Consider the following 12,695-nt stretch of genomic DNA (forward strand, 5'->3'; position numbering starts at 1 on the left):
GCGCGAATACTGCAAGCATAAGCGTTCTGAAGTACAAAAAGCAATAAAACATGGGTGGAGCAGACCAGATTGGCTGGCCAAAGAAGATTAAAAGAATGAGATGCAAGCAGGGCGCGCAAATCCTGACAAGTGGAAGCAACAAAAGGAGGCAGCCAAAACGCGAGTAGAGGTAGGGAGCTTGCACCACTTGGGGAGTGACGGGTGGGCATCATTTGAGGCCAATTTTGTAAGTGTTTTTGCATTGATCTTTAGGTTTGGTAGTTACATCTATTTGTACTTTTAAATTCTAACGTAATGGATTCTTTGTATGTTTTGAACAATGGTCGATGACAAGGCGTGACCCCACACCGTACGAGCGTGAGTACACAGGTAGAAAGGGCTTAAACTCCATGATGGAGATTCTTAGTTCTCGTGGCGATATGGATAGTATTTCACTTTACTCTTTTACATTTGTTCTATTTTAATGATAAGCTAAGAAAATAGATTGTTTTGTAATTATTTGTTTATACTTACAGAAAGTTTTATTGTTTTCTTTTTGTAGAATTGACAGATACGCCTCTTGGACGCGATGAGACGTCTGATTAGACAACGTCAATCTAGCCATAGCCAGATAGCATTAGTTTTCTTTTGTCATAGCATATATAATGAGATGACGTGTATACGTCTTTTTGTAACTATTGGGAAACCATGTATTTTCTCAATAATGACAATTGTGTTGTAACTATTACATTTGCAAAGCTTAACAATCAAGTGATTTTGCCTATAATGTGTATAATTGTCATTGATTTACTTTTGTCAATTTCCTTTCGTCCAATTACTTTTGTCAGTTTTGTATCTTTATTCTGCAAACAATACTATGCATGATGAGTTAATGGTTATATTGTCTTGTGGGTGACTACTTTCGGTCTATACCTTGCACTTTCTTTCAAAGGTGAATCTGTGCTTATCTTGGATTCATTTAGGTATACTTTATTCTGGAAACATTCAATATGATTGATGGGTGGCAGGGCATTCAATGCCCTGCCACCCAAAAATGTTTACTCCCGGGCGTCCCTATAAGCGTCTCTGTATAAGGTTTTGCAACGTCTCTATAAGCATCGCTATAGAAGGACTGCAATCGTTGCTATAACCGTCGCTATAGGCATCACTATATGCGTTGCTATATAGCGACACGTATAGCGACTTCTATAGCAACGATGATAGCAGCGGATATATCGACGTTCTCGTTATAGTGACGCTTTTAGCGACGCCAGGGAGTATAAAAACCCAATGTATTTTCGTGGCTAAAAGCGTCACAGGTGCACATAACCTCTTGTCGTGAGAAGAAGCTCCGTATTTGCAAGAACTTTCCATCCACAAGAATTCCCGTCGTCTTGTTTTGGGACCTTTTGCAACTCAAAATCAACATATCTTTCCAAACACTGTCTTGGGTCAATGCTTCCCATGTAGCAACAAGTTTCTTAACAGATCTGCAAGACGTAGCATATGGTGACCACACGTTGCATCCAAATGGCAAAATCAAGAAACAAGTAACTATGTACCTTCGAACATTCCCCATGAAAACCATGCATAGAGTTTGCAAGGTAGCAACGCTTGCGCTCAATGTTTAGTTCAACAAGGCTCCACTGTGAACTGATTGCACAAAACAAGGAATTAGTTTTCTATTCATAGTATACAAAATATTGAAGAATAGCGAGATAAAAAACACTCATTTTTTGTTTGTAAGCTAAAAGTAAAACTTTCACTGTGTCCATATTGACTCGTTGAAACCAATCAACGACTTCTATCAGGGAAGTGGACTCCGAGGTAAGCACGACTAACAGCTGTTGTGAGTCCAAAACGGCTCCTCGGATTGTTGATTCCATGAAAGGTTGGAAACCATCATAGTGCAAATTGAGAAAATTAATTGATGAGGATATCCAATAAGCCAGAATCAAATAAATACCTTTGTAAAAATAATATAACATACCAGAGACCGAAATGTATAATTTGGTCCGTAAGGTCCCTCTCGCTATTTTGAAAAACAGCTATCTCGTGACGGCCAAAACGAAAATACAAATTTCGGCCCCAAACCAAAAGTGCTACGTCAAAAGTTGGACCAAGAAAACCTAGGGTCTCAGTGTTAGCTGCTTGGTCAATTGCTGCTAACAACTCCCGTTCATTTGACTCGGTTGAAGGCTCTTCCACAAGTAGCTCTTGGGTCCTCTCCACATTCAACGTGTGGCATATGTGTGCTGTGTGGTTCTCACATTGTACACCTTCACTTTGGTGACTGGACTGTCAAAATATTATCCATTCTCTTATCAGATAGATGGACTGGTGCAAGTGTCTTGTCGTACCTGAAGCATAATAGCCTAAGAGAATTGATATCCCAAGGAATCACTGTCACTCTGTGAGCATGAGCTATGAGGTCGTAGCTGTCTTGGAACAACTCGATCAAAACTTCATTGGCTGCATCGTGGAGGCAACCCATTGCAATTCTTGCCCATCAAAAATCCAAATCCGCGCTCTCACAAATTTGGCAAACTACTCTTTGGAAGGGTAACTTAGGAATAGCCAGAGAGATATGCCTTTGGAGTTTGTGCAGCTCAAGCAGAATGCTTTGATTCTGCTCGTACCTTCGACTATGCATTGTTGCCCAAAGATTAGGCAGGGTTTTGCCTGCAGCTCTAAGGAAGAAGGTTGGTTGTCTTGCAGGTAAACCTTCCTTGCGGTCTACTTCATCCGAGCCATGGAAACAAGTGTTTTCCCTGGAAAGTGTTGTGGGAAAGAATAAGAAGAAGATTGAGCAATAAGAAGGTTAGGTCGCAAAAGTTGACTCTTAAGAGGTGAGGATAGAGGTCAAACAGGAGTGGGATACAGAAATAAAAACGTTGTATAAGCGCCAATGACATCATCATCATTACTAAACATGGGATATGCATGTGGCGGAGACCACAATTAATTGAGTCGCTCATCATCATTGGAAAGAGTGCATTGCATGAAGGACACATGGCATACTGCATGTCGACTATGTGGTTGTCGTGGCACAACGGGATATGGGATGGACCTTGATCAACCAAACCCTCTCCTCGTGTTGTATCACAACAAGGAAAAATATCGCGGCACAACGCGAGAAGGGGGAGTGTACCGCAGTCAGACCTCCTTATCGCGTTGTGGCACGACACTCTTGATGGCACACCACAACTCAATAAAGAGTATCGCACCACAACGCGATAGGGACCAACCGTGTTGTTGAGATGCCTTCATATCGCGTTGTGACACGACATCTGGATGTAGCATAACAACGCGATAGGAACCACCCATAGCGTGGAGATACTCCTTATTGCGTTGTGGCACGATATTTGGATGTCGCTCCACAACGCGATAGGGACCACCCATATTGTGGATGAGCGTCCGTATCGCGTTGTGGTGCGACATTTGGATGTCGCGTCACAGTGCGATAGGGACCACCCATATCGTGGATGCGCCTCCCTATCGGGTTGTGGTGCGACATTGGGATGTTGCGTCACAACGCGATAGGGACCACCCATATCGTGGATGCGCCTCCCTATCGCGTTGTTGCACGACATTTGATTGTCTCATCACAACGAGATAGGGACCACCCATATCGTGAAGAGAGCTCCCTATCGCGTTGTGGCGCGACATTTTTCTATCACTGCAGAGCATGAGCATATCAACATATGTGTGACATAAATCTCCCACTCAAATTGTGGTGGGACACATTTTGATAAAAGTTCTTCCTTCATAATCAGTAACCAAAAAAAACAAGAGGAAAAAAAGTGATAAAATCACGAGGCCTGCCATAGGAATTTGTTTTGCTAACAAAAAATGGAAAGCAAAAACTAACCAAGAAAGAGAGGAAGGTGGCAATCCATTGGATCTAGTAGCAACTGGTTTGGCATGGCCGAATTTGTAGTTGTGAAGCGTCCTATTTGAAAAAGCGACAAAATCAAAATGCCCAATCCCTTTTATCAAAACTAAATTGAAGACAAACATTTTAGAGATAAAGTAATTGTTGTATATGCATGCTCAGGTTTGAGATCGAGTGGGGAAAAAAACTATGTTGACAAAATGGTAGTAGGTTACAAAATTTGTGTTTGATACACACGGTGGAATGAGTTGATATACATCGAGGGAGGTAGTTGGAGGGGATGAATGTAGATTTTCTTTGATTTGATGGGTTGGTGGGGGGGGAAGGGAGGGGGAAGTGGGAAGGGAGGCGAGTTGTCCCCTCCAATGATCTTTGGTCTATTTATTTTGGAAGTAGTATATATGTGATTGAATGATCTGACCAAAAGCAAAATCTTGTGCCACAAATGTAGTGAGGTTGTTGGCTTCTCACCCAAATATGGTCTAACATTGAATTATAGATGGTTGTTGTTTCTTTAATTTGTTTTCGATAGTTCTCCGAATGAAGTAGAGATTCCAAATGTTGGTATTGGGTGTTTGTGGTGTCGATATCGATGTTGAAGTCTCCTAATATGATGCTCAAGTTTTTTTATCATTTTCTTGTATCAAGTGCTGGAGTTCTAAAAGAAGTGTCTTTATTGGTGTCTTGGGTGACTTGTATATATTCATGACATGGATATAAGTTGAAGATTGATTTCTGAAAGAGAAAGTCACGTCCATTATTTCAAGTCCCACTCTTGAGATAGTTTTTTGGGATATGAATTGAATGCTTGGATGGTGGAATATAGATAGACCATAACCATTATAATGTTGAATATGCTCAAAGTCTGGTGTCAGGGGGTTGGTACTTTTCTTTTGTTTTGTTTCTTGGAAGCACAAGATACTGGATGACATGAAGTTTGGATCGCTCTTGATGTGGTCAATGTGTCTGTTGATTGACACGATGTTTAATGATGCAACAATGTGGTGTGTTTGTTCAATTGCAACCAGAGGCTCGTTCAAGTAGGACCACTTATCATCTGTTTGAAGGCGTTTGATTTCTTTCAGGACTATGGGGTCAGCTTTGATATGGTTCTTGAGAATGGGGCTAAGAATATGCAGATTTGTAGGGTCTTTGATACGTGACAAAGCTGTATAGACCAAGCCATGAGATTGGATCCCACTAGGGTCAAATGCCATTGTTGCCATTGTCAAGCCTTGGGATCTATGGATTGTGCATGTGTTCACTGCTTGTATTGGGAGTTGTGTTCTTGAGACTAAGTTGAGTGGGTTTTTGCCTACTTGAAATTCTTTTGTGACTTGAAGTATTGGTGTCCATTGTTTGTTTATGTTTCCATGGTAGAGATGTTCATTCTGGGATCTTTTCCTTCTCCCAATTGAGGTATCGAAGAACTCCACCCAGGCTATCAATGGCTGTGCTCTGTTGTTTGTTGTTTGGAAGATTCCATCCGCACCATTCACCAGACCGTCAAGTACGTTGATATTGCTAGCACAAAGCTCGACTATCATTCCTGGCTTTTGCTCAAGGATGGAGGATAATCTAGCAGTTACTTGAGGGTTGTTTGGAATGACTAAGTTCTTTGAGCATGTTTTGTGGAATTTGTCATGAGCCTTGATGATGTATGGTGTTTCTTGCAAGTTCTCAAAGACCGTTTGGTTGTGCTTGGACTTTAGTTTATTTGTGAAGAAAAGATGAGGTGTTGTAAAAATGTCAAAGTTGTTTCCAAATGTGTCATTGATAAATGCCAAGTCTATTTGTGTTTGCTCTGCAACACATATCCTATTTAAGACCTCTATAAATAGTTCATTTGATTTCTGCATTGGTGTTGTTAGCTCAGCACACGTGACATGTGTGTTCCAGATTGATTGTGTGAGGATTTCAAGTGTATTGTTTGTGTCGTTGAATATCCATCGATCGCGAACAGGGCTTGCTTGGCAAAGATCATCACAGAAGATAACGTCTAGACCACCAAAGGGTTCGTTGTGTTTGTGCTTTATAGATCGGAGTCTTGTGTCAATAATGCCCAATAGTCTGTTGCCTATCAAGGAAGCCTCGTCAAAAACAACTAGTTTGAGGTTTGTGTTTGTTTGGGATAGTTCATTGAGAGTGTCATTGGAAAGAGGGACCATCTCAGTTAGCATCAATGGAAGGCGCAATGCAGAGTGAATTGTTGTGCCACCAAGGTTGAACGTTGTGTTGCCTGTATACGCCATCAAAAATGCTATTGGAAGTTCAATGTTCCCTTCTATCGAAGGTGCGTAGTGTCGGACTAGGCCTTGGACGATTGCACACAAAGTAAAGGTTTTTCCTATTCCGGCACCCCCTGTTAAAAAAAGGTGGATTATGTCATTAGGATATACTCTCTTTCGTGTCATGATATCATCATAAAGATGTCTTTGCTCTTTATTCAAACTCATGACAATTGAGTGATATTCTTCATTTGGCATGCCAAGGAATCTGGATGATGTTGGTAGTTGAGTGGTATGATGCCTTGTGCTTGGTAGGTCAAGATCAAGCTCATAAGTGAACCGTTCTTGTTGTGTTTCTTGTGAGGATATTGAGCATGATATTGATGATTCTTGATTGTTGATTTCTAGCTTTGTGAAAGGTTTCATGTTTTGTGCAATTGTAGCAATATTAGACTCATATCTCTCTCTACAAGTTGATGTCAAAGCATCGAACGCATATTCATCGCTTGTGAATGGCAGAAACACTAGACATAGTTGATGATAATGCCTCTCGTTGTTGGTCTCCTTGCTAAAGTATGTATATCTGATGATGTGAGGCTTCTTGCATTTGTGGTGTGTCCCTTGTGAGATAGTGTAGTTGCTTGCATACTCTGCCAAGAAAAGATTTCCTATGCTAGTTGGTCTTTTTGTGTACTTCGTCACGAGGTCATCAAAGAATATGTTTGTGTCATCAGGGTGAAGTGTTTGCAAGGGATTCTTTCTCTTTAACAATAGTGTCCTTTGGGTTTGGAAGTCTGCATTGATGAAGGTAAATTGTATGCTTGTGCTATGCAATGGGAGAGATAGAGAAATGTATGTTGCTTGTTGAGCTGTGATTTCTTGAGCATTGACCAAGGCACCTCCAATTTTCTTAAGATGTTCCATTGCGGGAAGACTCTCTTTCTTGCATTTGTCAAGGATTTTCTTAATTGCTTTGCTTGTGGTTGAATCTGTTTTTGTCATGTATGATTTGTAGTATACAGCAGCTCCATGAGGATTGAAAATAAATTGAATACCAAGATTGTCGTCCCACAATGTGCACATTGTTTTGTTGAAATTGTTTATGTATATCTCTTTTGGTTGTCTTCTGAGCAAAACTATGGGTTCTGAGAGCGATATTGAGAGTGTCTCAAGGTGCATGTCTTCATCCATGTTTAAAGAGGATAAACAATCATCAAAACTCATTTCAGGGCAATGTGATAAAGCTGCAAGTTGGTTTTTGAGTTGTTTCTTATTTGCAAAAGGCATGGATTTCCTTTCTTCACTTGGTTGTATCGGATGCAAGATAGTTGTTTGCCTTGCAGGTGGTCTTGGAAATCCAAAACGGCAATGCTTCTTTCTTTTTTTGCATGTTCTTCGATGGGAATGGATTTGTACTTTTTGTAGGTCAGCACCCAATTCATCTTTTTTACTTGACATGTATTTATCAACAAAAGTAATCACTTCTTTATCGTCAGAAATCCCAAGGTTTGGAGAATTGTCAATCCAAATTAATTCATGGTCATGCTGGCTTCCCCTATGTTGAAATTCAGTGACAAAGAAAAAATCCATGATTTGGCCAAGTATTTTTGAATTTCATTTCAACTCTTTCTTGAGTGCTTTGAATCTATGGACATAGTATCGAGCTGTAGTGATAGGATTCGCACGAACCAATGCAAGGATATAGTGTGCAGTAGATTGGAAATTAGATTCGTTGATTTGTGGATTAAGCATAGCAAGACATTCGTGCAATGGCTTCCATCTTTGCTCTGCACATGATAGAGTGACATAAAGGTAGGTTGACCTACTTGTCGAATCATGGCAAAGACATTAAGCTTGAGCTTGGCTTTGTAATTAGATGACGTTCGCAAAGATTCAAAGTCATGATATCCTAGTTGGGATGATAGTATTCGCTCAATGTTAGTGTTGTTCCGAACATCTTTTGCGCATAGTTGCTTGCCTTGCAATTATCCCTTGCGTAGACGCATCCATATAGATCCAAGCACCTTATCGATGATAATCTTCATCACTTTGAAGAACAAATTTTCAATATCCACGGCGAAGCGTCTATCTTTGTTTTTAAGTTCCCATTGCACCACTTTCAAAGTTTTTTTGTTTTTTGCAAGGTCCGCGTAGGCTCTTCTTTTCCCAAAGAACAAAGTTGGAAATGATAATTCCTCATAGTCAGCATCATCAAATAAGCTCAAAGAAGTAAATCCTTCACAAGGTGCAACACTATGTACATGTGCACTATGATCGATGACTTGTTGTAAGAATAGATGCCATGGACAAGGGTGTCTGAATGCTCATTCACCGACTCATCAACCTCATCTTCTTCATGCAACCCTACATCTGGACTCATGTGAAAACTAGAAACCTAGGCTTCATTAATGGAGGCTTTGTGCTCTACATACAAAGCGGTGCCAATCAAGTCTTTTAATGCTTGGAGCACATAAAAGGGACATACACCACCACTAAGATATGCATGGGCATACTCAAGCTTACTCTTAATCTCGACAAGGATTGTAGCGTGCTCACTACTAAAATGCAGTAAGATTTCTTGAATTCTTGTAAAGTCTGCCATGACATTAACGACACTCCCTTGCAACCCGTACTGACCCTCATAATTGAGCTCTTGTATTTGCGTGAAAGGAATGCGAAGTGATACAAGACGTTTCTCAATTGCATTCAACAATGCAATGCTTGCAATACTGTCATTGAGTAGAGAATGTGGATAAATGCAAAAGAGCGGCTTTCTTTGAGATTTTAAGCTTTGCTTGCAAGAGAAACAAACTCTTTTGCCTGCAACAGAGTTAAATGTTTGCAATTCTGCCAAGGTTTGAAGAAAAGATGCTTCGAGTAAAGTCAAACGATGCAAATTCTTTTGGAACACAAGACTTCCATAACTTAAACACGCATACGAAGGAGTGTCCAGTATTTCTACTACATATTTTTGTTTCTTTGATCTCTTATATGATAGATGCACAACATTTTCTTCATGCAACATTTTCCCTATTGAGTAAACTTTGTTTTGAATTTGTTTCAAAGTGTAAGAAGAATAGACTAGTGTTTGAAATTGAGAAGCTATATGCAATGCTATCTCATTTGGAAAAGTTTTCACAACATCAAGCAAGCTAGTAGCAAGATCTTTAGGTCAAGAGCAACACTTACGTTTCTCGATCAAAGTTGATTGTGAAAAAACAAACAATCCACCTTGAAAAATGAAGACCAACAAGCCACGAGAGGAGGAAGAATATGAAACAGAAGGATTAGCATTGAGCGAATGTTGATGCTTTGTTCTTGAAACACATGAACAATACATTGAAACTCCAAGACATGGCAAGCTAGAGTGATCAAATTTATTGAAAGCAAAACACAATTCGTTCTTGTACTCATACATTGGCAAACTAAAGATTCAAGAGTTTTATCGTCAACATTACAAGCACCACGCTCATCATTCCACAATTTCAGCCACACACTTGAGATCTCAAAGTCTTGGGAATGAATTTTTGCAACAATATGCTTGGACATAATATTTTCCAATGTACTGATAGAGATATCTACACCACACACAAACAGCAATGCCCTTAAAAAATCTTGATTTCAAGAATATCTCTTCCAAAAACTTGAGTCGATTGAAGATTGGATGCCATTTATACACAAAACAGTTTTGTCGCTAAGAGATAATCCCGCCATGAATGGCTAGATACAAAAGTATATTCAGCAAAATATGACCTTGCTAGAGAAGTGCAAGGCACATTAGCAAAGCTAGTAACTTCTTATTCGGATTTAAAGCTTGTTATATACCCCTGTGCATCTATTGAGAAATGTCCAAATCTCTTCATTCCCACCAAGGAAGCTTTCAAACTCACTAGATCAGTTTCATACAAGTGCAAAAAAGAAGAGGATAGGCGAAGTACTTGGTCAACAATCTTTCCATGCAAAGTGAAGGAAATACCTTTACCATCACGAGGAACCAACTTTGCTTGAAGAGTAGGAACTTTCCAAATTTCAACAGCTTTGTTACAAGCGAAACAATGAGGATTTGAGCTTTGACGACCGACTTGGGTAGATTTGCAAACTCCACATAAATACTCCAATCCAACGTTGTTGACGTTAACAACCTCGAGAGAACTGAAAACTTGAAATGAGCCTAAAAAGATCACACAATGCACAAGCAACGTAAATAACCTACGAATAAGAACTCACCGTTTTTCCAAATCCCATGTTGGCAATTTGCTTTACACGGATATCTCAATTGAGAAGGAAATGGCAGCAGAAAAGTGTAGTCCATGATAGATAATGTGTTGGAAATTGTTTGAAGACATTTATGTTGTGAGCCACACAATCATAAAATCCATTCTCTTTAACTTCATTGGAAATGTTATAAAATTCAGCCTTTTGAGACACAAACAAAAGCTGCAGCAATAACAGAAAGTTAAAACACTATTGGCAGGGCTTAGAGCTACGTAGAGAAGCTTACCGTTTCTCTATCAACATCGGCAAGACCATCAGCAACAATAAGTCTAGTGCCACTACTTCCATCACTTTTGGCCATGTTCTCCACCTTGAAAACAGTGAAAGCTACAGTAGGAATACCATCTTCAATTGTAGAAGTCCATGATGCAACAAGATCTTTTATCTTATGCTCGGGAAAGAGAGTGAGCACAAAGTCAAATGAAGGAGACTTCACAATAGATTAGTTGCATCAGCATAGAGAGCAAGCTGACAAGTGCCTCCATCATTAGGATTCCTCTTCCTCACAAACAAGCCCCTAATATGTAAAAGATCATCTACCACAAATGTGTTGGCAAACTGTCTTATGTAATTTTCTGCCACAACAAAAGTGATGGTATGATGTGCAACCTTGTTCACAAGATCAGCCTTCAAAAATCTGCTGTAATTTGCTTTTTGGATTTTATATGTGCCATACTTTGCAAGCACCTTGCCAACAAAGACAAAACGGTAGTTAATAGCATCAGAAAGTTTAGATATAAGAAGCTAAGGTGTAGATTGAGTCAATGCCAATTGATATCCAAAGGAGTCAACTATAGGTCTTGGCTCTTCTTTAATAGATGTTAAACCCAATGAACGGCTCACACCGCTAGAAGGAGTGGCAATCCCATAAGAGCTAAGCAATGTTCACCCTATAACACATTGCACACGATACTATTATTATCAACTACACATTCGTAAGCCACAGAAACTGTAAACGAAAGCTAACCTCTCACAGAGGCCATCCCTCTTGCAATACTAAGGGCCTTCTGAACAAATTTTGGAGACGTTTTCTTCAATTTGGCTTTGGGACTAAGATTTTTAAATGGTGAGCTTGGAGAATTCAATAAACTACTCGATGATCCAAGCCCCCCACTTTCAGACACAACTTCATGCAAGTTTTTGGTACTAGGAGCTGCACTTAAAGTTTCGAAGTAGTCATTGCTTGAATTTGTTGTGAAAGCATCTATAATCAAGAGCAAATTCAAGACAATTTCCAAGACAAGTAAGACAACAAGACTCTTAGATAGCAAAAGAGGAAACGAAATGAAGAGGTATATTACCATCCATATTCGAATCCATAAGGCCCAGTAATAAAGAGTATTGCGATCACTTTGATAAAAGTGGTGGCTGTAAAGTTTAGGAGATTGTACTATAGAGGGCGTATAATTCTCAGCAAGAGTAATCTCAGATCTGGGAAGCTTTTGAAACGTGATGCTTCTTTACATACCTCTAGCTTTTATATACTTACAACTCAAAGGGTGAAACTTGATGCATAATCTTGAGAACTTCAAGATAGATACTTTCAAAGTTTCACTCAATGTTTGATAGTAAATGCAGATATTTACATTTATTATCATCTATCATTATATGATATTGAGTCACGACCTGTATACTACATAGAGAGAGAAAGAGATAAGGCTTCTCTTTTCATTAACTCTACCTCGACTTTGCGATAATAATAAAGAGCTAAAAACATAGAGGAAGAGAAAACTCAACTATTATTAGAGAGACGAGAGAGGAGGAGAGAGGTGCAAGGCTGCAAATGAAAACAGAGCTACAACCAAAAGTAAATTCGGAGTAACTAAGAAAGAGAAACTTATAACTTAATACCTTTATGAAGATTTGAGGTAATCCATTCTAGATCCACACATCAAAACAAATTTATTCCCATTCTAAGTTTACAATATAAACAATGAACCATGAGATCATTCAATATAATATTCAAAGTTAAATCATTTTCTTTTTCTTTCTTACATTGAAGAAAAGAGCCACGGAGCCATAAATTTCCAATATGGCTTGTTCAAACCTTAACCACATGCTCAGCCAGTCCAAATAATCCATCAATATGATTAAATCATGGACCAGGATGCATCATAGAATGTGGAACTAATTGTCTTGAATTTAGCACACCTTGACACAATAAGCAGAATAAACTTTCTATGGTAGATTAAAGCACAAAACTTATTAACAAAATAGACAAGCTTGGAGACATAATTGAACTTCCAAAACATACATATTAATAAACCCCATCCACACCATAATAGTTAGACCTAGAAGCTTCACAGTATTCAGCCTGG

General features: G+C 39.3%; 1 pseudogene; it reads right to left on the bottom strand.

Moving 5' to 3' along the window:
• Positions 1-8,497: 8,497 nt before the first annotated feature.
• On the bottom strand, positions 8,498-11,681 carry LOC147434426 (uncharacterized; annotated as a pseudogene).
• Positions 11,682-12,695: the final 1,014 nt, after the last annotated feature.

Source organism: Adiantum capillus-veneris, chromosome 19 (assembly GCF_014529385.1).
Source record: "Adiantum capillus-veneris isolate H3 chromosome 19, ASM1452938v2, whole genome shotgun sequence".
NCBI lineage: Eukaryota > Viridiplantae > Streptophyta > Polypodiopsida > Polypodiales > Pteridaceae > Adiantum > Adiantum capillus-veneris.